The following is a 12,803-nucleotide window of genomic DNA, read 5'->3' as shown; positions in this document are numbered from 1 at the left end:
GTGAGAGAAGCTCTAGAACTCCGGCCAATAAATAACTAAATTCATGAACAGGAGTTGGATTTTCTCTTTATCCTTTCTTCTTTTCTCTTTATCTGGGATACCCAGATTAATATCTCCCCCAAATGGTTTTGCAGTGAGTAATAAACTGGACAAAAATGTGCTGGTGGCTGATGGCCCCTCCTTTCTCTCTCCCCGTGCATGCGTGCTAAGTCACTTCTGTCATGTCCAACTCCTTGCAATCCTATGGACTGTAGCCCACCAGGCTCCTCTGTCCCCCATGTTATTCTCTAGGCAAGAATACTGGAGTAGGTTGCCATCCCCTACTCCAGGGGATCTTCCTGACCCAGGGATCGAACCCATGTCTTCTATGTCTTCTGCATTGGCAAGCATGTTCTTTACCACTAGCACCAACTTTACAGTCATCATGATGCCAACCCTGCAAATAAACCTAAGAAACAACTAAAAGATAGAAACATCCCAGAAGGAAAATATGGCAGTGGAAGTTTGAACACAAACTAAGTGGTCTGGGCAATCCCTGCCTCGGACATCACCTTCAACCTGCAGCACAAAACTTCCAAGACGTGAAAAGCTACACCACTATCTCATAGCTAGAGATCAAGAGGGATTCCAAGTGCTGTGTGAACTATATTCTCATTGTATCAAAGGCCATGAGAGGTGGGCACACATTTGCCAATATCCCAGGTAGAGAGAATACCCAAGCCTGTAGAGTCAGCTTGCCAGCTTCACCCTCTCCATCAGGAGAACCCAGTCCACAGCAGCTGTGCTTGCCACAGAGCCTGGACTGCTCCGGCAGAGATGACCACGTGACCACTTCCTTGTTGATATCTGTGTTCTCTTGGTGGATGCTGAGCTGATACCTGTGCTCCTGAAGCCTTCACTTCTTGCTTCTGTGACTGTACTTTGAGCATCACAGAACATTACATGCCTTCCAGCACTGAAACACACAACTGACCTAAATTTGCTCTTCAGTCCAAAAGTCTTTAGAGGAAACATGGGCACTAGCCAGCAACATACCAAAGTGCCTGATCCCCTTACTTCCATATAGAATAAATCAGGAGGCTAAAAAATATTCATACAGGGAGACGCAACTGCTTAGGAATTGGGAAGACTGTTGCTCAGGTTCAGTTCTTGGCTTTGTTAGTTACAAACAAAGGTATTTGGTTATTTGGCCTGAGGTCGGTTACTTAAACCTTCACTTCAGTTTCTCATCTGTTAAGTAGGCTCAAAACTGCAGTCAACTCCTATGAGTGCTGTGAGATTAAATGAGATGTATAGAACCCTCTCAACAAATGCCCAGTACATTCAGAGTACTCAACAAGTGGTAGCTATTGTTAAAGCACTTTCTACTTTATAGAGCCATTGTGTGTGCAGTATTTGATTTCATTTCCACAACAACTTTATATATGGGTGTTACCAAGCTTGTTGCAAGGAGGAGGAAAGTTGAGGTCATGCTGATAGCAAGTGGCTCAACTTAGATGAGAAGTTAAGTTTTCCAAGTGGCTTCCCTGGTGGCTCAGGCAGTAAAGAATCCACCTGCAACGTGGGAGACCTGGGTTCGATCCCTGGGTCAGGAGGATCCCCTGGAGAAGGAAATAGCAAACCACTCCAGTATTCTTGCCTGGAAAATCCCATGGACAGAGGAGCCTGGAGGGCTACAGTCCATGGGGTTGCAAAGAGTTGGACACAACTGAGCAACTAATACTAAGTTTTCTGAGTCCCACCCCAGTGCTTTTTCATTTGTACTACATGAGATCTCAGAGCAAATAAAACTCAAGGTAAACGCTGTCCTAAATAGAGCTTGGTCTCTGGGGCAAAATCTTCTTGGATACTACAGGCTATCCAATCTGATTAAAACACTTGACTAGAGCAATATTTCAAAGCTTACATCCATGATTAGTAGAGGTCTCAAGTATTATGAAAAGAGTTAAACTGCTGTAGTAAATAGTAGGTGATGTGCCTGCCTTTTTGACTAACAAATACAGGTCTTTGCACAGCAGTGATAATTCCCTCAAGGATTCTCAAACATTAAGTAATTGTAGTTTTTAATTACCTCATTTGTCCCAGAGTAATAGCTTTGTACTTGATAAGAATTTACTACCGGTATTTTGTCTCCAATATAATAAATCATACAGAATTATATGCAGGTTTGTGGTCTGAATATGAAAAGCTTTGTAAAACTTTAGGAGAGAAATTCTTCTAAGAAAAGATGTTCAGTTAACAATTTCCCAACCATTTCCTAAAATTTGGACAATTCTTATTTGATAATATCCATTTGTTTCCCACAGGAATTTGGTCCTTTTCTCATTCAACAATTTCAATAAATCTTTGCAATAATGATATAAGCAATTATGAAATATTACTAAATTCTGAAACTAGATTTCATATTAGTGGTTTGATGAGTATAAAGTTGTAAAATGGCATAAAACACTATAGCAATGTTATAAAAGTAATTCAGAAAGGAAATTAATCAGATTGAATACAAAATAGTTTTAAAATTTTACTTATTTTTAATTGGAGGGTAATTGCTTTATAATATCATATTGGTTTCTGCCATATATCATGAATCAGGCATAGATATACTTATGTCCCCTGCCTCTTGAACCTCCCTCCCACATCTCACCCCATCCCACCCATCTAGGTTGTCACAGAGCACCAGGTTTGAGCTCCCTGAGTCATATGGCAAATTTGCACTGGCTATCTAATGCTACATATGATAATGTATATGTTTCAGTGCTACTCTTAGTTCATCCCAACCTCTCCTTTCCCACCTGAGTCCACAAGTCTGTTCTCTATGTCTGTGTCTCTATTGCTTCCCTGCAGATATGTTCATCAGTACTATCTCTCTAGATTCCACATATATGCATTAACATATGATATTTGTTTTTCTCTTTCTGACTTACTTCACTCTGTATAATAGGCTCTAGGTTCATCTACCTTATTAGAACTGTGTCAAATGCATTCCTTTTTAAGGCTGAGTAATATTCCATTGTGTATATGTATCAAAATTTCTTTATCCATTCATCTGTCAATGGACATCTAGTTTGCTTCCATGTCTTAGCTATCGTAAATAGTGCTGCAATGAACATTGGGGAACATGTGTCTTTTTAAATTATGGTTTCCTCAGGGTATATGCCCAGTAGTGGGATTGTTGGGCCATATGGTAGTTTCGTTACTAGTTTTTTAAGGAAGCTCCACACTGTTCTCAAAGTGGCTGGATCAGTTTGTATTCCCACTAAGAATGCAAGAAGTTTCCCTCTTCCCCACACCCTCTCAAGCATTTAGTGTTTGTAGATTTTTTGATGATGGCCATTCTGACAAGTGTGAGGTGATACTTCCTTGTAGTTTTGATTTGCATTTCTCTAATAATAAGCAAGGTTGAGCATCTTTTCATGTGTTTTTTAGCCACTGGTATGTCTTCTTTGGAAAATATTTGTTCAGGTCTTCTGCCCACTTTTGATTGTGTTGTTTATTTTTCTGGATGTCAGTTGTTTCATTTGCTATTATTTTCTCCCATTCTGAGGATTATCTTTTCACTTAGCTTATAGTTTCCTTTGCTGTGAAAAATCTTTTAAGTTTAAATAGGTCCCATTTGTTTATTTTTGTTTTTATTTCCATTACTCTAGGAGGTGGGTCATGGAGGATCTTACTGTGATTTAAGTCAGAATATTCTTCCTATGTTTACCTCTAAACATGTTTAGCTCTAAACCTTTTATTCTGGTCTTATATATAGGTCTTTAATCCACTTTGAGTTTATTTTTGTGTATGGTGTTAAGGAGCATTCTGATTTCATTCTTTAACACACAGCTGTCCAGTTTCCCCAGAACCACTTACTGATGAGACTGTCTTTTCTCCATTGTGTATTCTTGCCTCCTTTGTAAAAAAAATTAAGTGCCCATAGGTGCATGGATTTATCTCTGGGCTTTCTATTATGTTCCATTGGTCTACACTTCTGTTTTTGTGCCAGTACCATACTGCCTTGATGACTGTAGCTTTGTGGTGTTGTCTGAAGTCAGGCAGGTTGATTTCTCCAGTGCCATTCTTTCTCAAGATTGCCTTGGCTATTCAGGGTCTCTCGTGTTTCCTTACAAATTGTGAAATTGTTTGTTCTAGTTCTGTGAAAAATACCATTGGTAATTTGATAGGGATTGCACTGAATCTAGTGCAATTTTTTGCATGACCCGATTTTATACTACCCGAAAGATTGCTTTGGGCAGTATAGTCATTTTCACAATATTGACTCTTCCAGTTCAGGAACATGGTATATCTATCCGTTTGTGTTGTCTTTTATTTCTTTCATCAGTGTCTTATAGTTTAATGCATACAGGTCTTTTCTCTCTTTAGAAGGTAGGTTTATTCCTAGGTATTTTATTCTTTTTGTTGCAGTGGTGAATGGGATTATTTCCTTAATTTCTCTTTTTGATTTTTCATTGTTATTATATAAGAATGCAAGGAATTTCTGTGTATTAATTTTATATCCTCCAACTTTGTTATATTCATTGATTAGCTCTAGTAATTTTCTGGTGGCATCGTTAGGGTTTTCTATGTAGAGAACCATGTCATCTGCAAACAGTGAGAGTTTTACTTCTTTTTTTCCAATCTGGATTCTTTTATTTCTTTTCTTCTTTGACTGCTGTAGCTAGAACTTCCAAACTATGTTGAATAATAGTGGCAAGAGTGGGCACCCTTGTCTTTTTCCCAATCTTGGAGGAAATGCTTTCAGTTTTTCATCATTGAGAATAATGTTTGCTGTGGGTTTGTCATATATGGCCTTTATTATGTTGAGGTATATGAGTTTGGGTAAACTCTGGGAGTTGGTGATGGACAGGGAGGTCTGGTGTACTGCAGTTCATAGGGGTCACAAAGAGTCAGATACAACTGAGCAACTGAACTGAACTGAACTGATATTACTTCTATGCCTATTTTCTGGAAAGTTTTATTTTTTGGTCATAAATGGGTATTGAATTTTTTCAAAATCTTTCTCTGCATCTATTGAGATGATTATATGATTTTTATCTTTCATTTTGTTAATATGGTGTATCACATTGATTGATTTGCATGTACTGAAGAATCCTTGCATCCCTGGGAGAAAGCCCACTCGATCATAATGTATGACCCTTTTAATAATGTTTTGTTGGATTCTGTTTGATAGAATTTTGTTCAATTTTATATCCATGTTCATCAGTGATATTGGCCTGTAATTTTCTTTTTTGTGACATCTTTGTCTGGTTTTGGTATCTGGGTGATGGTGACCTTGTAGAATGAATTTGGGAGTTTTCCTTCCTCTGCAATTTTCTGGAAGATTGAGCAGGATAGGTGTTAGCTCTTCTCTAAACTTTTGGTAGAATTTGCTTCTGAAGACATCTGGCCTTGAGCTTTTGTTTGTTGGAAGATTTTGGACTGCAGTTTCGACTTCCATGCTTGTGATTGGTCTATTCATATTTTCTATTTCTTCCTGGTTCAGTTTTGGAAGGTTATACTTTTCTAAGAATTTTCTCATTTCTTCAAGGTTTTCCATTTTATTGGCATATAGTTGCTCATAATAGCCTCTTATGATTCTTTATATTTCTGTGTTGTCAGTTTAACTTCTTTTTCATTTCTAATTTGATTGGTTTGGGTCGTCTCCCTTTTTCCTTGATGTGTCTGGCTAATGGTTTGTCAATTTTATTTTCTCAAAGAACCAGTTTTTAGTTTTATTGAGCTTTGCTACTGTCGCCTTCATTCCTTTTTTACTTATTTCCGCTTTGATCTTTATGATTTCTTTCTTTCTACTAACTTTGGGGTTTTTTGTTCTTTTTCTAGTTGCTTTAGGTGTAAAGTTAGGTTGCTTATTTCATCATATTTTTCTTATTTATTGAGGTAGGCATGTACTGCTATAAGTTTACTTCTTGGCACTGTTTTTAACAGATCCCATAGATTTTGAGTTGTGTTTTCATTGTCATTTATTTCTAGGTATATTTTTATTTCTTTTTTATTTCTTCAGCGATCTGTTGGTTATTTAGAAGCATATTGCTTAGCCTCCACATGTTTGTGCTTTTTGCAGTTTTTTTCCCCTGTAGTTGATAGCTAATCTTATAGCATTGTGATCAGAAAAGATGCTTGAAATTCTTTTTTTTTTTTTTTTTTTTTAATTTACCAAGGCTTCATTTGTGACTCAAATTGCGATCTATCCTGGAGAAAGTTCCATGTGCACTTGGGGAAAAAGTGAAATCTCTGTTTTTGGGTGAAATGACCTATAGCTATCAATTAGGTCCAACTGGTCCAATGTATCATTTAAAGCTTGTGTTTCCTTATTAATTTTCTGTCTGGATGATCTGTCCATTGGTGTGAGTGGGGTAATGTTCCCCACTATTACTGTGTTACTGTCAATTTCCTCTTTAAAGGCTAGCATTTGTCTTATGTATTAAGATGCATATATATTTATAATTATTATATCTTCTTGGATTGGTCCCTTGATCATGATGTAGTGTCCTTCCTAGCCTCTTGTAACAGTCTTAAAGTCTATTTTACCTGATGTGAGTATTGCTCTTCCTGCTTTCTTTTGATTTCCATTTGCACAGAATATCTTTTTCCAGTCCCTCACTTTCAGCCTGTGCGTGTCCCTAGGTTTGAGGTGAGTTTCTTGTAGACAGCATATATAGGGGTCTTGTTTTTGTATCCATTCAGCTAATCTGTGTCTTTTGGTTGGTACATTTAGTCCATTTACATATAAGGTAATTATTGATATGTATGATCCTATTACCATTTACTTTATTGTTTTGGCATTTGTTTTTGTCGGCCTTCTCTTTCTCTTGTGTTTCCTGTCTAGAGAAGTTCTTATAGCATTTGTTGTAAAGCTGGTTTTGTGGTGCTGAATTCTTTTAACTTTTGCTTGTCTGTAAAACTTCTGATTTCTCTTTCAAATCTGAATGAGATCTTCGCTGGAGAGAACAATCTTGGCTGAAGTTTTTTTCTGTTTCGTCACTTCAAGTATCTCCTGCCACTCCCTTTGGGCCTGCAGAGTTTCTGTTGAAAGATCAGCTGTTAGCCTTATGGGAGTCCCTTTGTATGGTATTTGTTGGTTTTCCTTGCTGCTTTTAAGATTCGTTCTTTGTGTTTAATTTTCATTAGTTTAATTAATACGTGTCTTGGTGTTTTCTTCCTTGAGTTTATCCTGTGTGGGACTCTTCTGGGATTCCTGGATTTGGGTAGCTATTTCCTTTCCCATGTTAGGGAAGTCCTTGACTATTGTTGTTTTTCAGTTGCTAAGTCATGTCCTGCTCTTTGCAACCCCATGGGCTTGCAGCATGCCAGGATTCCCTATCCTTCACTATCTCCCAGAGTTTGCCCACACTCATATCCATTGAGTCAGTGATGCCATCCAACCATCTCATCTTCTGTTGCCCCATTCTCCTCCTGCCCTCAACCTATAATCTCCTCAAATATTTTCTCATACCATTTCTTTTTGTTGTCTTTTTCTAGGGCCCCTATAATTCTAATGTTGGTACGCTTAATGTTGTCACAGTGGTTGCTGAGACTGTCCTCCTTTCTTTTTATTCTTTTTTCTTTATTCTGCTCTGCTTCAGTTATTTCCACTATTCTATCTCCCAATTCACTTGTCTGTTTTTTCTGCCTCAGATAGTTTGCTATTGCTTCCTTCTAGTGTATTTTTAATCTCAGTTATTGTGTTTTTTGGAGAAGGCAGTGGCACCCCATTCCAGTACTCTTGCCTGGAAAATCCCATGGATGGAGGATCCTGGTAGGCTGCAGTCCATGGGGTCTAAGAGTCAGACACGACTGAGCGACTTCACTTTCACTTTTCACTTGCATGCATCGGAGAAGGAAATGGCAGCCCACTCCAGTGTTCTTGCCTGGAGAATCCCGGGGACGGCGGAGTCTGGTGGGCTGCCATCTACAGGATTGCACAGAGTCGGACACGACTGAAGCAACTTAGAAGCAGCTACAGAATTGTGTTGTTTATTGCCGATTGTCTATTCTTTAATTCCTCTAGGTCCTGGTTAAATATTTCTCATATCTTGTCTATCCATGCCTTCAGTCTATTTATCTGTGCCTCCATTTTGTTTCAAAGATTTTGGATCATCTTTATTATCATTACTCTGAATTTTTTTTCAAGTAGACTGCTTACTTCCTCTTCATTTGTTTGGGCTTAAGGGTTTTTACCATATTCCTTCATCTGCTGCATTTTTCTCTGTATTTTCATTTTGTTTAATTTACTGTGTTTGGGTTCTCCTTTCTGCAGGCTGGAGGACTGTAGTTCCTCTTAATTGTGGAGTCTGCCCCTGTGAATGAGGTTGGACCAGTGTAAAGGTTGTTGGGAGGACTTGTACCTGTGTTCTGGTGGATAGAACTGGATCTTGTCTCTCTGAGGGGCACTGCTGAGTCCAGCAGTGTGTTTTGGGGTGTTTATGGGCTTGGTATAGCTTTGGGCAACCTTTCTGCTAATGGGCATGGCTGTGTTTCTTTTTGCTAGTGATTTGGCATGAGGTATCTGGTACTGGAGCTTTCTGGCCTTTGGGTGAACCTTGGTCTTAGTGTTGAGATGGAGGCTTTTGGGAGAGCTCTTGTCATTTAATGTCCCATGGGGTTGGGAGTTCTCTGGTGGTCCAAAGTCCTGTACTCAGGTCTCCCACTTCAGGGATTCAGGCCTGATCCCTTACTGTGGCACCAAGATTTCACAGGCCTTACAACACAGAAGGTAAAACCCCAACTCAATAGCCAAGGTGAAACCAACACTCAATAGCCAAGAACACCCAAAGAAACTCACACACTTACAAAGGGAAAAGAAGAGAGAAAACAGAGAAAAAAAAAGGATTAAAAAAAAAAGGAAGAGAGCAATCGAGAATAGGGTAAAAATGAATTTATTTAAAATTAAAACATTTTAAAAAATGGAAAAAGTAGGTTATGAAAAATAAAAATTTAAGGGATAATTTTAAAAAAGAATATGAAATAATATGAAAAAGAAAAGAAAAAAGGGTGAAAAGGTGAAAGGGTGAAAAGGAAAGGAGGAAAATGTACATAGAGTGGCAATTCCACCTCCACCTCCCTAGGAGTTCTTCCAAAACTCATCTGTTCTCTGGATCTGTTGTAGGGACGGTACAGACTCTAATCTAGCCCTATTCCGGTGTGTACTTGCCTCCAGTGTCCACAGTGGCCAGAGCTAGGGATTCTTCTTTTGTGTGAACACTCATTGTCCTTTTATATATTCCATAGGACTTCCCTGGTGGCTCAGTGGTAAGGAATCTGCCTGCCAATGCAGAAGACATGGGTTCGTCCCTGGGTCGACAAGATCCCATGGAGGAGGAAATGGCTACCCATTCAGTATTCCTGCCTGGGAAATCCCATGGACAGAGGAGCCTGGTGGGCTACAGTCCATGGGGTCACAAAGAATTGGACATGACTTATCAACTAAACAACAACAAGACTCAGAGTTTACCTACTTGACCGTGTGGATTTAGTCTGCAGCTTGTACAGCTGGTGGAAAGGTTTTCAATCCTCTTCCTTAGCCACTCTGCCCCTGGAGCTCAATTGTGGTTTTATCTTCACCTCTATATATGGGTCATCCACTGGAGTTTGCTCCTGAGGCTGCCCTGGAGGACTTGGGTCTGCCCCAGTGAGGACTGGGTGTGGAGGTGGCGTGGTTGCTTGGATCAGAGACCCTGGAAGCACCAGGTATGCGGGGGAGCTGGTGAAGGAGATACGGCTCTACTAGGGTTTTTTCTAGCTTCTGACAACTCTGCCCCAGTGAGGACCAGGTGTGGAGGTGGCTCAGCTGGTTGCACTGTGGGGAACCTGGTGGTGCCAGGTGTGCAGGGAAGCTGGTGGCCGTGGGTACATGAGATTTTCACACTATTAAGGGTTTTGTTTGTTTTTTTGTTTTTCCTAGCCTCTGGCAGCTCTACCCCAGTGAGGACTGGGTGTGGAGATGGCACAGCTGCTTGGATCTCTAGGAACCTGGATGCACCAGATGTATAGAAAGCCAGCAGCCACAGGTGCAGGATATAATTGCTATTAGAGCCTTTTTCTAGCCTCTGGCAGCTGGTGGTCAAAGGGCTTCCTTGGCTGGTCCTTCTATGGTGCTTGGTGCAGCAGGCACTCAAAGGGCCACCATCTCTGGGGTCTTCCTCTATCAGCTGCTAGCATCAGATGTGGGGAGAGAGAGAGGCTACAGTGATGAGGCTACAGTGCAGGCTACTTCCTGCTCTTGACTCAGCAGTATCACCCTGCCTCCAGGGCTGCCCAGCTTTCCTCCAAGAATATTCCTCTATCTCCTCCCTCACATCCCCTCAGGATGTCTCCCACAGTCAATAGCAATCCTTGTCCTGGGATTGCTCTCCAGTCCCTACCCAGCCACTGCGCGTACTGGAAGACCTGTGTCCCTTTCTGGGGTATATAGGGCTGCTGCACAGGTTGTTTGTGTGGTTCTCACTCCATTCAGACCTTCACAGATCAGCTGCTTCATCCTCCAACAGCCTCAAATGCCTCCCCTTTGTCCCAAACTATTCCTCTGATGCGGGGATTTCACCCCTGCTTCAGTTCCTCCACCCCATGGGTTCAGGTCCAGTCCTACTCACTCTCTTTCTCTTTTTTCCCTTCCTTCCTTCGTCTTACCAAGTTTTGTGTCAATCTATGTATCCCCTTCTGGTGGTCAGGGACTCCAACCAGCTCTCAGCTGGTGCTCTGTGAGATCCTCTGCATCTGAAGATGTATTCCTGATGCAAGCGCAGAGATACACTCCGAGTCCACCTACTGCTCTGCCATCTCATCATCTCCTCCAAAATAGTTTTTAATGTATCTTTAATTCTGGTTCAGGATGAAAAACCTATAAGAAGACTGTGATGGAAAACCCAGGCAGGGCTATGGAAGGGGTCTTCTAGGTTGGTTAAAGCTCTGAGGGTTGAAGACTCTATTTCCCCACTGTGTCTAATAGCTTGAAACCTGGGGAATTTTCATTTCCTTGCTTTCAATTTATCACAAATACTGCTTTTAGACTTATTATTCCTACTCTGAGCTGCTGAAAAATGTTTGTTTGATTTATTGTCTCAGGCTCATTAAAAAAAAAAGAGCAAGAGAATGAAAAGAAGGGTTGATTGGGAGAGAAAGAAGAAATGCGAAAGACTTAAGAAAGTAAAGGGCATCTGGATCAGGTTTCCCAGTGGCTCAGCAGTAAAGAATCTGCCCGCAATGCGGAAGACACAGGAGATCTCGGGTCAGTCCCTGGGTGGGGAAGATCCCCTGGAGAAAGAAATGGCAGCCTGACCCAGTATTCTTTCCTGAAAAATTCCATGGACAGAGGAGCCTGGCAGTCTGTGAGTTGCAAAGACTCGGACACAACTGAGCACTGCACTGTACTTGACGTTGTAGAAAATAAAATGGAAGAAATATTTTCTGAGAGTTTCAGTTTCACATTTCTTCTTTTGAGAGTGTTAATACAACTTTGCTGATCACTGATTAGCGATCAATGCAAAGAAATAGAGGAAAACAATAGAATGGGAAAGACTAGAGATCTCTTCAAGAAAATTAGAGATACCAAGGGAACATTTCATGCAAAGATGGGCTCGATAAAGGACAGAAATGGTATGGACCTAACAGAAGCAGAAGATATTAAGAAGAGGTGGCAAGAATATACAGAAGAACTATACAAAAAAGAGCTTCATGACCCAGATAATCACGATGGTGTGATCACTCACCTGGAGCCAGACATCCTGGAATGTGAAGTCAAGTAGGCCTTAGAAAGCATCACTATAAACAAAGCTAGTGGACGTGATGGAATTCCAGTTGAGCTTTTCAAATCCTGAAAGATGATGCTGTGAAAGTGCTGCACTCAATATGCCAGCAAATTTGGAAAACTCAGTAGTGGCCACAGGACTGGAAAAGGTCAGTTTTCATTCCAATCTCAAAGAAAGGCAATGCCAAAGAATGCTCAAACTACCGCATAATTGCACTCATCTCACATGCTAGTAAAGTAATGCTCAAAATTCTCCAAGCCAAGATTCAGCAATACATGAACCGTGAACTTCCAGATGTTCAGTCTGGTTTTAGAAAAGGCAGAGGAACCAGAGGTCAAATTGCCAATGTCCGCTGGATCATAGAAAAAGCAAGAGCATTCCAGAAAAACATCTATTTATGCTTTATTGACTATGCCAAAGCCTTTGACTGTGTGGATCACAGTAAACTGTGGAAAATTCTGAAAGAGATGGGAATACCAGACCACCTGACCTGCCTCTTGAGAAACCTGTATGCAGGTCAGGAAGCAACAGTTAGAACTGGACATGGAACAACACACTGGTTCTAAATAGGAAGAGGAGAACGTCAAAGCTGTATATTGTCACCCTGCTTATTTAACTTATATGCAGAGTACATCAGGAGAAACTCTGGTCTGGAAGAAGCACAAGCTGGAATCAAGATTGCCGGGAGAAATATCAATAACCTCAGATATGCATATGACACCACCCTTATGGCGGAAAGTGAAGAGGAACTAAAAAGCCTCTTGATGAAAGTGAAACAGGAGAGTGAAAAAGTTGGCTTAAGGCTCAACATTCATAAAACTAAGATCATAGCATCTGGTCCCATCACTTCATGGGAAATAGAGGGGAAACAGTGGAAATAGTGTCAGACTTTATTTAGGGGGACTCCAAAATCACTGCAAATGGTGATTGCAGCCATGAAATTAAAAGACACTTACTCCTTGGAAGGAAAGTTATGACCAACCTGGATAGCATATTAAAAAGCAGAGACATTACTTTGCCAACAAAGGTCCGTCTAGTCAAGGCTATGGTTTTACCAGT

The 12,803-nt window shown here is 40.5% G+C and overlaps 1 protein-coding gene across 8 annotated transcripts in view; it reads right to left on the bottom strand.

The window, feature by feature from the left end:
- MCF2L2 (MCF.2 cell line derived transforming sequence-like 2) overlaps positions 1–12,803 on the bottom strand; it is a 272,578-nt gene that overhangs the window by 59,142 nt on the left and 200,633 nt on the right. The window lies entirely within an intron of this gene.

Source organism: Muntiacus reevesi, chromosome 8 (genome assembly GCF_963930625.1).
Source record: "Muntiacus reevesi chromosome 8, mMunRee1.1, whole genome shotgun sequence".
NCBI lineage: Eukaryota > Metazoa > Chordata > Mammalia > Artiodactyla > Cervidae > Muntiacus > Muntiacus reevesi.
Note: the sequence above shows the minus strand (reverse complement) of the source record. Positions and strands in the feature narration are given on the sequence as shown.